Source organism: Phoenix dactylifera, chromosome 13 (assembly GCF_051530095.1).
Source record: "Phoenix dactylifera cultivar Ajwa chromosome 13, Ajwa_hap1_PhDact_Kaust_v1.1, whole genome shotgun sequence".
NCBI classification, from domain to species: domain Eukaryota; kingdom Viridiplantae; phylum Streptophyta; class Magnoliopsida; order Arecales; family Arecaceae; genus Phoenix; species Phoenix dactylifera.
Genome location: NC_143202.1, coordinates 850,380 through 868,982, shown reverse-complemented (window position 1 = coordinate 868,982; position 18,603 = coordinate 850,380). Strand labels below are relative to the sequence as shown.

General features: G+C 38.5%; 1 pseudogene across 1 annotated transcript; it reads right to left on the bottom strand.

Annotated features, from left to right (window-relative positions):
* Nucleotides 1-452: 452 nt before the first annotated feature.
* On the bottom strand, nt 453-15,857 carry LOC103720081 (ribonuclease TUDOR 1-like; annotated as a pseudogene). The gene is made up of 19 exons (XR_015972594.2): nt 15,700-15,857; nt 14,760-14,930; nt 14,259-14,333; nt 14,072-14,185; nt 13,860-13,964; nt 13,296-13,502; nt 12,960-13,175; nt 12,772-12,879; nt 8,779-8,949; nt 6,534-6,731; nt 6,083-6,448; nt 5,770-6,000; nt 5,617-5,699; nt 4,397-4,526; nt 4,243-4,320; nt 3,963-4,157; nt 3,260-3,288; nt 2,765-3,113; nt 453-1,029 (listed from the first exon to the last, which is right to left on the bottom strand). The product of XR_015972594.2 is annotated as a ribonuclease TUDOR 1-like (transcript).
* Nucleotides 15,858-18,603: the final 2,746 nt, after the last annotated feature.

The following is an 18,603-nucleotide window of genomic DNA, read 5'->3' as shown; positions in this document are numbered from 1 at the left end:
AGTACAGCATCCGAAAGACTGTAGATCCGTAGCAAGATGAGTCAGGAGATATAAATACGAGGAACAGCCATCACTCTTCTAAGCTTTTCAAATTCAAATATGTTAGGTAAAAGAATCAACCTTCGATATTTTTTCAGGACAAGCAGTGTAAATCCTGGCAAGCATTTTTAATGCCCCAAAACTAGTTAGCTTGTCAAATGGAAAGTGGAGAAAATAGTTAAGGAGGGACAGAAGATGACTCCTAAGTTTAAATTTGATATAGAATAAGAAAGTTTACAGAATAGCAGATTGAATAACGGTGGAAGAGCAGGGCAATTAGTTGGTCTGTTAGTACGCAATCTAGTCTTTTGTGATGAACAGCAGGGCATGAAGACCACTTAGAGAAAAGGAAAGCATCTGTAATTGTTGTACATGCAGAGAAAGCTATGTAATCTCTGTTACAATTCATCGCATGAGACAAAACTGTGCAAAATTTTGATTAATTTCGAGTCTTCTCTTACATCGTCTGCTGAGACAGAGCTTACTAAATTTTTGATAAAATGACTGCTGTATCAATTGATTTCGGGTGCTATAACTTTAAACCTCAACTAAATTGAAGGGTGCACATAAGACTGCATAAATTATGAAGACTCTGCCTACAATCTCCAACAGGAGACAGATTATAACATGGGGATTGCCTAATTCAAAGATGGAGAAAACAAATGTGTTTGAAAGGGAAACAGGGATAAAACACCTAAAGGTAAAAGTAGCTCTCCCAGTAAACACTAACAGCCAAAATTCCCGCTATATCTTTGAACCTAGTACCTCACCATGACACCGGTTATGGTGACCTCTATCTACCGACGGCCTCCAGCTTTCCTTGGAGGCGGAGCAGACTCTTCATCATCAGACTGATTGAACATCCCCATACTGCCACATCCTCAGCCTCTCACGTTTTGCTTCATCTTGGAACTCTTCTAGGTTGTCAAGAGCAGCTTGTCTTTCCTTGGTGTCCCACCTCTTCCTTCTTTCCAGTCTAGCAAGACCTTCCTGTGTACAGAAATTTCCGAGTCACCAGACGAGCTCCAAAGTAACTTCAGAATACAATGGAAAGTATCCACATTCAGTTTGAGTACTCGTGCACTATTTAAGACAAGTGAGTGAAGTTAATAAAAGCACCAGAATTAACAGAGGCTGATGATGTTTTTTTCTAAAGCATATAGAACTGGTGCATCACAGCCTAATCCATTTTGGTAGAAATGTTTAAATTATCATAAGCTAAGGAAAGAACATGCACATAAATATTGGTTATGTAGTGTTCTGCAGTACAGAAAATTGGTGTGGCCGGGTCTTAAGTGAATCAAACTATTTTCTTTTTTCATCTTCACTTCTAATCTAAAAGGTAAGCTGTAGATGAAGCTAACTGGTACCAGATTTTGACAAGACGCCAAGCATCATTCAATCTTCATAGAAAAAAGGGATATCCACAAAACCTGAAGCTGGTATCTACCCCTGCTTCAGGTTCCTGGATTTTAGTACAGTATACATATCACGAACATTCTACAGCCTGGAGACCTACTCCATGTCTATCTTTTACTAGTGACCTCGACATAAAATTGAATAATCAAATCTTTTGAATATTTATTTGAAAACAATGGGACACAAACTGTGGAAATTCTTGCTAAAACATTTTCAATAATGACACTTAGTGGTGTACCAAAGCAAGGAGAAAGATGCATCACAGCCTCATCCATTTTGGTAGAAATGTTTAAATTATCATAAGCTAAGGAAAGAACATGCACATATATATTGGTTATGTAGTGTTCTGCAGTACAGAAAATTGGTGTGGCCGGGTCTTAAGTGAATCAAACTATTTTTTTTTTTTCATCTTCACTTCTAATCTAAAAGGTAAGCTGTAGATGAAGCTAACTGGTACCAGATTTTGACAAGAAGCCAACCATCATTCAATATTCATAGAAAAAAAAGGATATCCACAAAACCTGAAACTGGTATCTACCTCTGCTCAGCAGTATACATCACATGAACATTCTACAGCCTGGAGACCTACTCCATGTCTATCTTTTACTAGTGATCTCGACATAAAATTGAATAATCAAAGCTTTTGAATATTTATTTGAAAACAATGGGACACAAATTGTGGAAATTATTGCTAAAACATTGTCAAGATAATGACACTTAGTGGTGTACCAAAGCAAGGAGAAAGATGCAGAAGCGGAACATGGTTATCAGCAAACCTCACCTTAAGGCCAAGAATGCTGAAGAAGCCCCCTTTATACCAATTCCAAATAGTGTTTATTTGAAGAATTTATTGAAAGAAAATACCAAGCCAATTTAGAAATTAAACACAAGGATTTCCCATTTTAACTCTGGTGGCTTTTTTAAGAATTAAAGAACATGTGGTGGAAAATTGTTTGAGATGTGATGGAAAATTGATTGCAATGGAATGGGCATGTAGAACAAGGATATAAGGGGGCCCTATCCGAATGGTGCAAGAAAAAGATGGGAAGACATAAGGTAATGTGCATGGATGTTGTGATAAAAGACTTGGAGAAGCTTGAAGTAACATCAGAGATGACCTTAAACAGGAATGCTTGGCAAATATGAATCCATAAAACCACCCCCGAATGGTTGGGATAAGACTAGATGCTTATAATTATGGTTTCTTTGAGAATCAAAGATCCAAAAGAACCTCTTCTCTCTCTTCTTAATTAAGAAAAAATTTGAAAGTTGAAACCCTTTGATGAAAGGGATCATATGCTCAAACCTGCAGCATGGCAGCATTGATACTGGACCCAGCTTCCACATCAACCAAAGTCACGAGAAGAATTGTTCTTGTTCCTTGTCCTCTTACTTTTTCGCCTGAAGTATCTCTTTCCTCGACCATAGCCCTGAACTCCATCGAACTATTCAGAGTGCACTCACTCAAGTATTCTGCAGCTTCCTGACCAAAATCATCCTCTAAATTAGGGACTTTTATGTATGCAAGGCTGCACAGCTGAGCCAAACCAGGTGCTGAGGAGACCACAGGATCCAGGGGTCGCAAGCGACTATATGGAACCATTTCTTGGTTTCCATAGTCAATGTAGAAGACTTCAAACGTGTTCTTTGGTGATCACAGAGATGGTGCGATTTTCTTCTTTTTTCTTCTTTTTTTAGACTTCAGTATTATGAGAAAGATGAGTAAGTCCGGATAAAAGGAAGAATCCAATCCGCAGCTAGTCTTGGGATCAAGGCTTCTTTCCTTTGCTGAATCAGGAATTCAACAGTTGCTCGCGGTCCATTGACTATCTGTTAGCACACATGAAGGACAGATTTGAAAACCATGATGATTTGAAATTATATTCTTGATCAGTACAAATTGAGCAAAACATGAATAAAACAGGTAGAAATTTTTTCTACAAATGTTCATCCAAAATAAGCTTCTAACAGTAGATTATGCTATATGTAGCATGACAGCAACTTCAATAGAATATAAGTGACCAAGAATCCATAAATATTGACATGTTGTTTTCGGAAATTAAATAGTTTGAGATGATTGCATCTGAAAATGATTTTAAGCAATAATGAAACATTTTTATTGGGGAACTTCTCATTTTCCTGAATAAAGAGTTCAAACTGTGATATTTACCAATGCACCAAAAGCTGGAAAAAAAAAAGCATGATGTAACTTAGGTAAATAAAAAGTGCTACGAAGTTCATTGGTCAATCACATATTGACATTGCTTATATGGGCTTAACAGTTTCTGAGATGGAGGTTTCAAGTCAAAATAATGAATTGGATGCCCGTTTTGATATAAATTATAGGGACAGCCTCAGCATGACTTTAGAAACCATACCATAGATATATGACTTCTATCAGATTCTGAATCCAGTCATCCAATAGGTACAAATAATCCAAAAGTTAGAATAACAGGTAGTGGTCCCACAGTTATATCTGGAATTACGAGATGTTTGACACATACCATAGCTCTGTTCCAGGAGTTATCTATGCTGAACTGAGCAAGAACGATGTCACCCTTCACAGGATTGAAAGAACCAACCACTGGAGGTTCTTGGAGGTTCAACGAAGCAAGTTGTTGCTGTATAGCAGCAACTTTCTGATCACCAACCATTTGGACATAGAATTTTCCACCACCCAGGACTTCAGTAACCACCACCTATATGCAGATACCAAAAGGACGGGTGAGTTCTTGAAACTAAAAGCATGGATCAGATATTGCATTATTTTTTGATGTACAGCACCTTGAGCACTTCCTTCTGTTTTGCTTCAGATGTGGAACCATTAGTATCTTCTTGTCCTTCAATATAGTCCTCCCATAACTGGCAAAAAGAAGGAAAATTAGGAGCCATCATTTGATAATCTGAAAAGACAAATATTTTGTTAATCATTGCTTACTTTCAGCTTCCGTTGCTTTGCAGACTGCTCAGCCCGAGCAAGGAGGGATGCATCTGGGATCCTGTCAGAACCAAAAGAAATTTGGAGCTTTGCCAGTCCAGCTTCCAGAAGAGTCACAGCCATATTGGTCCTGGATGTGGGAAAAATTAATGGCACGCAGTTTATTGGACCGTGTGCACATTTGAAAAAGGAAACGTCCGTTGGGCGTTTTCCTTTTTGGATTAAACGGGCGCGCCCGCTGGTGCTTTAAGGAATAACTTAAATGCGTACGCGGCCGAGTCTCGGGCCGCGTGCGCGTTTGAACATAGAAACGCCCGTTGGACGTTTTTACTAATTGAGCTAGCGCCCGCGGGCGTTTAATTACCGCGTGAAGGACGTGGATGCATCTGCAAAATTACCGGAATGCTCCTGCGTAAAACCTCTATATAAACCCCCTATTTCATCCTATTTGTAACACAAAAAATTACAGAAAAATAGTAGAAAAATTCTGGAGAAATTCTATTATATAAATTTATTAAATGCATAGATTTATCTTGTGCTAGAATAGATTTATTTTGCATTAAAAAAGAATTATTTGGATGTCGAATGATATATATATATAACTCCTTTTAAGATTTTCCATTAATTGCATTTAAAGATTTATTTGTTTATTTAGATAATATATTGCTAACAATCCAAAGAAGTATTTGCCCCCACATATGGGTCTTCCGGCAATCCACCTCTGAGATACGACGATCTTACAACTTCTTCTTCGGCACGTCTCGAAAGAAGTCAAAGCGAACCCGATCGGACTTGTAGATCCAGCAAAGAGCGAAATGAAAAGAATAAAATAAACTGAATAAATATATAAAAAAAAAACAAAAGTGGCTAAGAGGAGGAAGAATTTCTCGAAAGTTTTTCTATAATTTTTCTATAATTTTTCGTGTTACAAATAGGATGAAATAGGGGGTTTATATAGGAATTTTACGCAGGAGGATTCCGGTAATTTTGCGGACGCGTCCGTGTCCTTCACATGGTAATTAAGCGGCCGTGGGCGCTGGCTCAATTAGTAAAAACGCCCAACGGACGTTTCTATGTTCAAACGCGCACGCGGCCGAGTCTCGGGCCGCGTGCGCATTTAAGTTATTCCTTAAAGCGCCAGCGGGCATGCCCATTTAATCCAAAAAGAAAAACGCCCAACAGGCGTTTCCTTTTTTAAATGCGCACGCGGTCCAATAAACCGCGTGCCATTAATTTTTCCCACACTGGACTCCCATAAGGAACCTAAGAATGTGCCCGTCCTATCAACTATTTCTATCTCTATCTGTATAAAGGAAAACATAATTAAGATAAAAAATATATGAAAGGATAGCCAGAAGAGGAAATATGAGCACCTCAACATCACGCTGCAATATCTTCCTCCTCATCATTGCAATAGCTTCATCTGAAAAAGGCTCATTTCGACCAGCGCACCGAACACCAGAAAAGGAGAACGCAATATTACATGTTTCTTTAGGTATCAGTAGTTTAAATCGGTGACCACTGAGGACATATTCAACAACAGCAGTAAGCCTTCCACTTCGTTGCAGAAATGGCAAGAAACCTCTAGCTTTTTTAGCTGAAGCCTGAGTCAATAACATCAGAAATTAATTATCATATGTTACAGCACTCTATTCCAATGCATTAAGATATGGTTCAACTTCTAACCATGGTCAAGTCTGTTATGTGCATCACTGGAGGATCCCTGGCAGAATGAATTCCTTTCTTTCCATTAATGGCGCGTGATTCAGCTGCCAGCAGAGCATCATAATAGTTTGACCTTTCCTCAAAATCTCGGTGTCTGATGACAGTGGCAAAACCACGTGAAACAACCATCTCAGCAACATTTACTCCTGTTGATTGTTTGCCAGAAGAGGGAGCAGAAGCAGTATCATCATCCTCAGCCATTGATGGAGAGACGAGGAAGACCGACCCAAAATCCATAACTCTAGAATCTACTGAACCAGATAGCATTACCGCATTGGGTCCATCAGCCAGGTTGACCTTTCTTGAGTATTCCATTGACACATTCACCTAGAAACAAATACAAATACACTACTATAAAATTTGTTCGCACACAAGAACAAAACAGTGCGAGATTGCAAACTCAACTTCATACTTGGCGGCCTACAAGACGAGAACGTAAGAATTCCCTAGCCTCAAGGGCATAGGGTGCCGGCTTTTCATCTCGACGGGGATTCCCCATCTTAGGAGCTCTGATACTTGAAAGATTGACTCGTCGCTCAGCTGAAGAACTGCCATAGGTGACAGCATCATCAGCAACAATTACACAGTCCCCACTCACAACCTCTACCACCTAGAGAAAATCAGAGACAAGTGTCGAACAAATTTTTATCACACAATATGATCAAAGGAGTTTCAAGTAAGTAAACCTGTTGCCCAAGGTGACAATCCAAGAGAGGGGGGGGAGGTGAATTGGGTTTTCTAAATTTTCAATCCCTTAATTAAATTGATAGATGAATAAATAGTTTAGTTAATGTTAATTAAGTACATGTAGTGAAGTTAAAAGAACACACAATGCAAACACACAAGAAATATAGTGGTTCGGTGCTCTCCTAAGCACCTACGTCCACTCCCCAAACGTCCCCTTGGGAATTCACTATAATCCCTCGGATTACAGTTGGATTGTTTTCCGGGCTCACAATCCAAAAACCTTTACACCTTGATTTTTCTGGATCACCAATAACCTATGTTGGTTCTGCGCATGGTCTGCCGTACCGGTTCGTACCGGCCAGTACGTACCAGTCCAGCCTGAGACCGGTACCGGATCAGCGTGAAATCCGGTACCGGTAGTTTATTGTTGAAGGACCGGTTCGGACCAGTATGGGACCGGTACGTACCGGTACGGGACCGGTCCGGGATGCCACCGGTACACCGACCGGTACCGGTACACCGGACATTGGTTTTGCGGGCTCACCAACAACTTACACCGTTGGTTTTACGGACTGACCAACAAACCTTACAAGTAAATTGAAAAGAAAGAATTTGAAACTCCTAAGTGAGCAAATATAACAATTATACACTAAAAGAAGAGATGAGAAATAGTTATCGCTTTGAGGATGTTCTTCTCTTCTTTGCTAAGGTTACTTCACTTCACAATGAGTTGGTAGAGCTGTTGAATGCACTCTCAGATTGCTCAACCACCTCCTTTTTGGGACTTGAATGAAGAACTTTGATGAAGAGCACTAGGGCTTGCTTTCTTTTGAATATGCTGTTAATTTTTTTTGCAAAAGATGGTTTCCTCTGATGAATAGTATCTCTTAAATACTTTCCAACCTCTATTGGTCACTTCCCATTCGTTAGATTTGAAAAACTAGTCATTACTAGCCGTTGGGAGCTCAAAAAGTACTTCTGCAGAACTAGCCGTTATGCCCTTGCCGTGCTGGGATCAACCCAAGCTTTCCTGGGGTCGACTCAACTTACTGTTCATTAGCCTTGGGGTCGACTCAAGGTTCTCTGGGATCGACTCAAACTTCTCTGGGGTCGACTCCTGCTACAGTGGGGTTGGCCTTTTCAGAAACCACAGAACCTTGTATTTCGGCTGTTTTCACTGGGATCGACTCATGCTTTCTTGAGGTCGACCCGTGCTACAGTGGGATCAACTCAAGTTCCATTGGGGTCGGCCTTCTCAGGGATTTCAGAGACATTGTTTTGAACATTTATCCTGGAGTCGGCTCATGTTCTCTTGGGGTCGACTCCACTGGGGTCGGCTCAAGTCTTCCTGGGGTCGGCTCCATCTGGGGTTGGCTCAAGAAAACTTGAGGTCGGCCTTCTCAGTAAATTTTAGAGAGTTGTTTTCTTGAGGCTACAAGTTGGGGTCGGCTCAAAGTTCTTTGGGATCGGCTCAAAAATACATGGGGTCGGCTCCACTCACTGTTCATCAGTGCCATTTTTGCAAGGGTGTGCCAGATGTTCCAAGGTGTGCCAGGGTCGACTCCACTGCCTCTAGGGTCGACTCCATTCACACTTTCCAGCATCTTATGGTTAGACTAATTCATATAATCAATAAGACATATTTCAAGTAATTTTGAGTATATGCCACGATAGAGCTTCATACCCTTAACAATGAAAATTACTGTTTTGCCCTTAAGAGTAGATTTCACTTAAAGGTTTGCTGAATTAGATTTAAAAGCTCTCTATCATTTTTTCTACTACCAATTTTATCTCGTTGTTAATCATTGGAAGTCGTATTGATCTCATTCTCTTAAAATATCATGAATGTATCGAGGGTGTCATATTCATTAGTGATGTATCACGTTAAACTATATTATTAATTTGATATTCACTCAATTGTTGTGTTAATCATCGAAATATCACTATCATCCTCAAAACCATCGACTTACTTTTCCTGTGAAGTGTAGATCATGGATTGCCTTTGAATTTGATGCTGGTGGCACATAGTTCGTCCAAATTCTCAAGCGATCCTTTTTTGCTTGAAGTTCAGCAGCCTTCAGCTTCCGTTTGGCATCATCCTCCATCATGTTAGCACTCCATTCCACAAATTTAGCTAAACCCTGTGCAGGAAAGAGAAAATGTTACTCAGCATAAACATTTAGAAAACATATCATTTGAACAAGCCTTAAAGAGTATTAATATTAATAAGATTCAGTTGCAACATATAATAGACATGATATTTCAAAAAAATCCAGCTAGTTACCAAATATTCATTTGGAATTAACATTTGCCATGCAGTGATGGTGCGTAGTCAAATTCAAAACCACAACCCACCATCTACTAGATAACAACAAGATAAAACAAGATGTAACATTTGAGAAGATGAACAGAAACAATTTAATTTCCAAAAAAAATGCAGCCAAAAAAATATTATATAAAAATAAAGAATAAAAGTTCATCTTCTTAAAGGTGTTTTTGTTAAGAATGAAAACACATATAAAGAACACAATTTTGTCTTTTCTTAAATGTGCTTTCTTAAGCATGAAAATGCACATGGGAATATTAGGTGTAATTAAATAATTCAAGTATACTCAAAGGAAAGGGAGAAAGACATGGTATTTGCAACCATGAAGTAGCGAGACCAAAGCTGCTTATTATTCCAAGAGAACAGCATGCAAACATCTTTTTATTACTGATTTTCAGAAGGATGAAAAGTACAAGCAGTTCTGCCATAAATACATTATGAGTTTCATATCGGATAACTTAAAAATATTTTATAAGGAGCTTGTGCCATGGTGCATATGGAAGCACACTGAGCAGGCATGCCACTGAAAAAGTAAGAGTAACATGGTGTTGACCTTAGAATTGATTTTGATGATCACAAAACTTTGTGGTATAATTACTAATGTTAGTGTTGCAAGAAAAATGTTATTTTGAAGGAAGCATAGCAAGAGATCTGATGATTTTCAAAGAGAAAGCCAAAAGAATAGTCAAGGAGCCAACTCCTAGAAGCCTCGAGTCAACTCTGACACAAATGACAACTTTGGCACAGAGCTCGAGTCGACTCCAGCATTCCAGGAGCTGACTCCCACAGAAAAAGGCAGAAACACACTTTTGAAAGAACAGTACGGGAGTCGACTTCCGACTTACGCAAGCCATCTCCCACAAAGAATGACAGAAATGTTAGTTTTTAAAGAGCCCGATCTCGAGCCGACTCCCAACAGGCGCGAGACGTCTCCTATCTCAGTCAAGCCGTCTCCCAAAATGGCCGAGTCAACTCCAAGTCTGTTGACACCTCCAACGGCTAATTTTTCAGGATTTCAATGGCTCTCTTCCACTTCTAACGGCTAGTTTGGGTCTCCAAGGTTCTCCAAAGCTTATAAACACATAGGAGCACCCCAAGAACAAAAGAGAAAAAAGCCTATCAAAAGAAAGAGAGAAATCTAAGAGTACCTAAGCTTCCCAAGTCAAAATCCTCAAGTGAGTTTTAGAGCCAAATCTGTGTGAGAAAATCAGTCAGAGCAAAAGCAGTGATTCAAATGAAGAGTTGGCAGCTTGCATTCAAGGCCCTTCATCTACAGTCAACTACTCCTCTTAATAGCTTCAGAGCTTCCATTTATTGTTCAATTTATTTGAGCTCTTTTTTTGTTACAGCATTTAATATTTTGTTTTAATTGCTGTTGTAACTGCTTTCATTCTTACACTTGTAAAGGTTCTTTCAAACCTAAATAGGAAGTTATTGAATCAGGAAGATTCAACAAGGAAAAAAGTTTTGGTTGGTGTGCCTTGGAAAAAACCAACTGGGTTGTTTGTGAGCCCGAAAAACAAACGGGGTAAGGTTGTAAGTTGATGATCTTGTGAAAACCAATTGGGTTCGTTGTGATCCCGTAAAAATAACTAGTTGAGTTGTGAACTCGTAAAACAACCGCATTGCAATCTGTAAGGATTATAGTGAAAATTCGCAAGAGATCTTGGGGAGTAGATGTAGGTGCAGGGCGGCACCGAAACACTATAAAATCTTTATGTTTGTGTGTGCATTGCTTACTTTGTTTATTGCATTTATATTTCAGTCATTTACTTAAGAATTGTTTTATTCCGCTGCACTTAGAAGAAAAGTTTTGAAAAACCCAATTTACACCCCCCCCCCTCTTGGGCTGCATCTTCTAGGCAACACATGGACATAAAAATTGGCCATACTTAGACAACACTAGACCATAATCAAAAAGATTCACAATTCAAAAAAACACAAGTGATAGTACTTGTGCGAGTTGTTGTAAAAGCATACTTTGTGGATCATGAACCTAGAATCTGCATTAGTGATACTAAATAAGCATGTGCCAACCTTTTGTACCCAGCAATTATTGCCAATTTACTCAACATGAGGGCGATACTACGGATGTAAATGATGGAGCTAGAGTAAGCCATGCCTCGTTATAATCTAGGAGCATCACCAAACCCATTATGGACCGCTTTGGCCACCTCGAAAAGGTCTAGACAGAGTTCGGTAGTAAGATCCACCATAATCAAGGCCGATTCATACACCAAATTTTCAAAAGGTATAACCTTCTTCTAAGTTGTCAATTTCAGCATTTATTTAAAAAATTGGATAATCTTTTGAAATCTGCAATATGGCAACCCAATGAAAGGCCCCTCAAGCTTCGGAAAACCCCATTTGCCATCAAAACACAATAACATGAATTTTGCCATTTTGTTGACTTTTGCCCAAGCTGTCTTCCAAACTAAGAGCAATTAGACCATGCAACAGAAGGCAAAATTGATGTAGGAGTTGAAATCTAGCTCTAGGATAATTTGACTTTTTATGTGATTTTTTCTACTACTCACTATTTTATAAAAATATCTCTTTTAACTAGAAAAGGAATCCAACCTAAACTTGGAGACCAAACCTCATTAATATAAATAAAGTCATTTTAATCAATTCTTTTATTGAAATCATGAAAGCTAAAAGCATCTGAAACCCTACTTTTGAATTTCTATTTGTTATCATTATTTTCAAATGAAACGTCCAAGTTGAATGGATTGAAGGAATTTCTTCCTTCACTCTCCAATTGGATCAAGCTAAATTCAGCTTGAGCAAAGCTCAAGACAACTCATTCGATTTTGAGTTGAATTTAAGACAGCTTGTTTAAGATATCCAGCAGGAGACTGATTTCCCTCAAGCCTTCATATTCTTCAAGCTAATTTCCATCATTATATCTCAGTGTTGTTGTAAAAATACATTCTTATATATATAAAGTGTAGTGTTTTTCGATGATAATGTAGAATTTGCTATTTATTGAACTAATATATGATATATGTTAAATATCTATTTATTCTTAATTCGAGCTTAATCAAGGTGAGCCCAAGTAAGCCATGCCTAACTCTAGCTCAGTTCTTTTAGAAATTAAGTGAGCCAAATTTGAGCTAACTTCTGAGCCGAACATGAGTTGCTTACTAACAGCTCATTTGTTTGATAATCCTAGGTGATACAGGCCGCATTTTAATAAACTATCAAACCAAATGAACATTGCTATTATGACACAGTTTCCACATTTTACAGTTCAAAATCGATCTGGGAATGTCTGGAAAAGTTTAGCATATCTAACTACATGGAACCATTGTTTAGATTAAGTATTCATCGCAAAGCCATTTGTGAAAAGTGAGCTAGCATTTGATGATGATGAAGTTCCTAACCAATTAAAGCTATTCTCTCGGGGACTGCATGTGTGATGAAATTTAATTAGAAAAGGTTTTGATGATCAAACAACTACATTTTCACCATTGTGATATGAAAGTACAGCAAGAATTTAGTAACTATTAAAAGCAAAAAAGAAAAAAACTAACATGCAAACCTGTGTTCCCTGCAAGTTTCTAAATAAGCAAGTATTAATTCTTGTCTGTATTAATTCATGTTTAACATATCATCCTATAAAGACAAACCATACATTTTGCACAAGCTCCAGAGCAAGGTCCTTTGCAGTGTCACCATCTGGATAATATACTGAACCAATTAGGTTGCTGAACTTGTCTACACCTTCTAGCACAATTCTTATCTGGCATTTTCAAAATAAGCTGTGATCAACTGAGAACAAATTATGCAGAAGAGTGTGCAGGTTACATGAAACTGGCTTACATCATTATTTAAAGCATGAATCTCTGTGAAGTGTTTGGCTTTCCTCCCAAATGGATCTGGTGCAACTTCAGTTGATGATGCTGAAGAGGCAGCAAGCCTCTGTGCTGATGTTAGCGGTGGTCGAGTTTCATTAGTAACTTCTCCATTTGCCGCATCTATAGTTGCTTCATTTTCAAGAATGACATCGCTCACAACCCGTCTTCCCATCGATGGAGCCTAATTTTGACAAGTTACAATGTTCTGTTAGCTTGAAGTAAAAGGACTTACATAAGAAAGAAGACTCCAACATAAGAGCAGCATAAAGCAGATTATTTTGATCCTGTTATGGTGCACTACCTGGATTCCTGCAACAAAAACTTGAACAAACTCGAACCCTGGGAGTAGGTAGACACGCACAGTGCTACCATCACGGACCTGCTCAACAATGCCTTCTATGGGTCTACCTTTGTTTGCAGCCAGCAGCCCCATTGCATCCAAATTACTAGGATCTCCAATGGCTGAAGGAGGTAGGTTTCTGATTGATGCCTCGGGAGCACCAGGGACCTACAATCATTGTAAAATGAATTAGAGAGAGAGAGAGAGAGAGCGCCAGTTCTACATCCTCTCTTCATTATGATGTGATAAAATGCTTGCTGTTTCTGAACGATTAACAGAACAGAGCAAGCTTGATTGTTAGAAACCTAAGCTAGTTTGCAAGGCAAAAGAAGACCCTCCAAAGTCCATAATTGTTAGACCACACTAATGGGCAACCTGGATAAGACCCTCATTCTTTCTGAAATAGGACATTCTGAAATAGGACAAGCAAGCAAAGCCTGTCTAAGGAGGAAAGATGAGAACAAAAGAAATCTGTTCCTATACAGAATACATTACAACTATATTTACAGAAGAAAGCATACTGGCCTTGCTCCAACGACCTAAACCCTGTTGCTTAGCTTGCTCCTCCAATTGCTGCAGTTCCACTAAGTATGGGCTTGCTTCACCTTTATGTTGACCCTGTTCCCTTACCTGATCAGAGTGGTTTATCCAAACAAGTAGAAAACAAAAGTTGTATGTCAGCCATGATACTGGTACCAATATATTTTGCAAGCCAGTTGTACACTGGTCAGCCTCACCTTCGCCCATCCTTCAGAAACAACTAAAAATGCAACATTCTTATCTCCAAGGAAAACAGAAACAAACTCTCGCCCTATTGATGGAACTGTGTAATCCACCTTGAATATGACCTCCTACATTTCTTTCTGAAAGAAAAATGGAAACTTTTGTAACTAAATAAACATAGATATGCTTCAAAAGAAATACCTTTCCTATGCAGAGCTTCCTCAAATACTCCCTGCTGTCCCATGCCAAGGGGTCGTCAACTCCACCTCGATGGGCCTATAACATGATACAGTATAATATCAAAGTACTTAGAATCAGCAGAAAAGGGTAATCTGATGAAATGAGAACAAATTAGTGCTTAGTAGTCCATACATTTAATAAAAAGGAAATCAAGAAACATATGAGAACTAAAAGTTTGAAATTTAGACATTATTATGTTACATTTTTATCATATGATTTAGAGTATTGTCATTATTCTAAAAGTAGCCCTCTTCAATGCTATCTTGTGGTATGTTATGAATATTGTCATGAAACAGATTCCAAAAGAACAGTCTTCTTTAATGCTTTCTGGTCGTGAACTTCCCTAAGATTCCATCTAAGAACAAGCCAACTTTCATTCAATCAATTCAATTTCATCAACTACTCAAGTCTTCTTCATAAATTACTCGATATTTCATGAGAATCTTGTGCGAGTAGACGTACCAATCTAGGAGCAACGAGAGAAGATAAAGTTATGGTCTTTTCGGGTGGGATCTCTGCTTTTGTGCTTCCCATGATCACTAGGCAATCCCCAGAAGGAACAGCTTTCACTCTCCCTCTCAGCCATCCTGTTGCGCCAGCTGCTGATGCCATATAAACATCTAAGGCCTGCTCCTGATAAACACACGAGCACATCAGAAGAAGGCAAGGAATCTATATATCTATATAGCTTAACTCTTATATCGAGTTTCCAACTTTCTGACACGAAATCTTATTCTTTAACAAAAAGTCACCAGCGAGACACCTAAAACTCCATCTCTTACACTACTATAACATCTAAGAAGAACAGGAGAAGAACATAGAGATTGTAATACATAGCTATGTGTTATTTTCCTCCTCCTATTTTTGCGCAAATATTACTCTTTTTCGTTTTTCTGCAACTTGGAAACAGGAAGCTGTGAAGTTTCAAAGGCAAGCGAAAGAGGGGGAGGCAAAAAAAAAAAACTTTAGTACGAAAATCTTCTCAGGATCGCCAATGTCACATACAGCCCCGATCTTTCGCCGGATCTACGAGACTTCTGCCGCAATGTAATCAATCTGAGCAAAAAGAGCTGGGGAACTCCATTGAATAGACGCAGAGACTTCAAAGAAACCTCACATCAACTCGAGATATGGAACAGATAACTGGATCGAGAAAAGAGGGACGAAAGAAACGACCAGAGTTGTTGGCTTTGAAGAAAAAAAAATGGCGAAACAAATCGAAGCACAACGAAGTAGATCGACCACCGGAGCAGAGATCGATGGATAAGTTATGATCCTGAGATCACCCCGCGCGGATAACTCAGATTTCGGGCTTTAAAAAAACGTAAAAAAAAAGACAACTTTTCCGTTAACAAAAGACGGATCTAAATTGCATTCAATATAGATCTGGAGAGCGGCTTACCTCAAACCGATCTCCACAGGAGACCGGATCTTCTACTGATCAAGGCGAAGCAGGGTGTCCTCAGACTTGGAGAACACCTCGCGGAGGACTCCGCCGGAAAGAGAGAGTATAAATGAGGGAGAGGGCAAAGAAGGAAAGGATCACGAAATTATCATCCACGTAATTTGGGCAGCATTACGAAAATAGCCAGTAAGGCGTCAGCAACCAGGGTCCAGGGTGGACTTAGGAATTGTCTTTTCTTTTTTTCTTTTTTCTTTTTTTTCTTTTTTTTTTTTTTTTTTTTTGCTTAGGCAAAAAGAGAAGAGGGAGGAAGGGATAAGCCCACCCCCGCATAGCAGCTCCTACTGGACCCCCACTCCGCTAGGAGAGTGTTCGATACGGGTAGAAATGACCGTGTGTTGGGTACCCCGGCCGATTTTACTCATACCCTCCCCATCACGGGCTCGGCTCGGCTACTCTTCTGGATTCCGGCTCGAATCCCACGTGTGAGTACGCCACACCTGGCACCACCCAGGCTACCAGCAGAGCGATACGCCCTCCCAGTCTAAGTGAGGCTACGCTGCCACTGGGCTACCACCTTGGTGGCGACTTAGGAATTGTTTCGCTGGTGAAAACTATGACTCATTCCATGCTCAAAATTTTTTACACAGTCAAATAGCAATAAAATAACAAAAAAATATATTTTAAAAAAATTACGTTTACCATATTTATATTCAATAATTTATAAAATCTCCACCAACAACTTGTTAAATTAGTGATGTTAATAAAATTATTTACATCATATAAAAAATTAAAATTATCCTTAAATAAAAAGAAGGATGCACAAGCTTTTTTTTTTACATTCTTATTAATAAGTTGTCTCTTGTTTGCCCAGAAATTTAACAACATTTTGAAATATTGACCTATTTGAAAATTTTTGGAACCATGCTTATTTTCAACTTCCAAAAATTTGTCGCTTGCTGCCTCTTTTTTTCGTCTTTGGATAAGTAGGTAGCCACCGTAAACCTTTCCTTATTTGAACCTCGCCATTAATATTAAGGCTATGCTATCCTAAGGTGCTGCTAAATGGAATGATTTTACCGAAGTTCATAAATGATCAATCATATATCGTGCTACCGAATTGAAAAAATTGGATGTTATCATACTATCAGCTATATTCACTAATTGGAGATAAGCGGACTCGAACTACTGATATCTGCCACAGAGTAAACTAGTACCTCTCAGGCCTCCCCAATTAATTCTACCATACTGTTATATGACTTAAAATTATTTTATTATTTTTGAATTTTTTTTGACATGGTATTTGAATCTTATTTAAAACTAATGGTTTGATTGACATTATGTTGAGTTGTGGATTAACATATGAGATAAAAATAAATTTAGATGATAATTTTTTTTAATTATTAGATGTAAATATAATTTATTTTTAATCTTCAAGATATTTTTTATTTTACCTTTTTAAAAAAATTAATAACCATCAACATGGGCATTATTAGTTTTCCAGAATTACCTGTTTACCAAGCAAACCAGTCACCTAAAATGGCATTACTTGTAATCTTATAAAAATATAGGACTCACTTCAAAGAAGGGAAAAGAGCTGGCGTAATCTCCTTAATCTCCCCTCCCACCCACCGGGATGGGGCGGAAAAATTTTTAATACTAACTAGACAACCAGTGGAATTGGTTGAGTCTTGCCTTTTGCTTATTTTACCCTGTTGAAATGCCTGGTGGGGATTAGGAGAGAGAAGGGCCAAGTAAGAAAACTTTAGATACTGAATCAAAACTTAAAATTTTTGGACCAATGGACTGGAACTATGTGGCACGAGGTATTGGTATGTGTCATCATATTATTTTATTATTTTCCTCTTTAGATTAGAATAGAATTTCAGGTCTTTCAGCCATTAAACATAAATATTGGACGAAAATCTATTTTGACAAAAGAGGTGGTAGGACATGTTTAAACTATTAGCAATTGTATGGCAATGGATTATGTCGCCGCTATAATCCGAGGCCAACTTAGATTGCTGGGTGAGGTTTAGGTCCGCCGCAACTTAATGTAAAAGGCTTCTAATCGGTGGATGATGGCAACGGTGCAATCGCAAGATGCAAATCTGATCCGTAATAAAATTTTCTTGCTAAAACTTTTCTGATAGGGATCTTTCGATGCTTAAGTCAGTCGAATTTTAGAGAAATATTGAAAGAGAAAGTTTCTAGAGTGAAAGTAGAGATAAGAAAATGACTTATTTAAGAGTCTCCTGATTTCCTCTATATAAAGAATAGGTCGGTATCCATTACCAAGATTAATGGGGCATGTTATAACTAAATGGTAATGACTCCTCGCGCAATAACTGTATAGTTTCACAGGTTGTGTATGTGGTGATAATTGTGTCAGTTGTATAATTATGGCCAAGCTACCATAATTGTTGCCGAGATTGTGGTTACATGACCGATTTGCATTAATCGCTTTCCAAAAGTTTTCAAGGAAATACATGGCGCTTCTTCTCTGCTTGCTTCGGCCAGCACCTAAGTAAATTGCCTCAGAACCGAGGTTAGGTACTTCAGTCTACTCGAGGTCAGGCTAGTAAATATTCTCCATATCAAATTATGTAACATGCTTGTTTAGTTGAAGGAAGTTGGACTCTAAAATAGAAATGAAAATGACTCCCAATACAGCAGTTTGTTTGGAAGGAATTGTATTCTCATTTTGATTCGGGAGGGAATGGAAATGCTTTAATCCTTCAAAATCCAATTCTAACTCTTTCCTAGTATTCAAATTTCATTCCGATTTCGATTCCGGTTATGAACCAAATACATCGGAGGATATGTTCATTCTAATTTTCATTCCAATCCATTCTGATTTTGATTCTAGTCATGAACCAAACACATGAGGGGATATGTCCATTC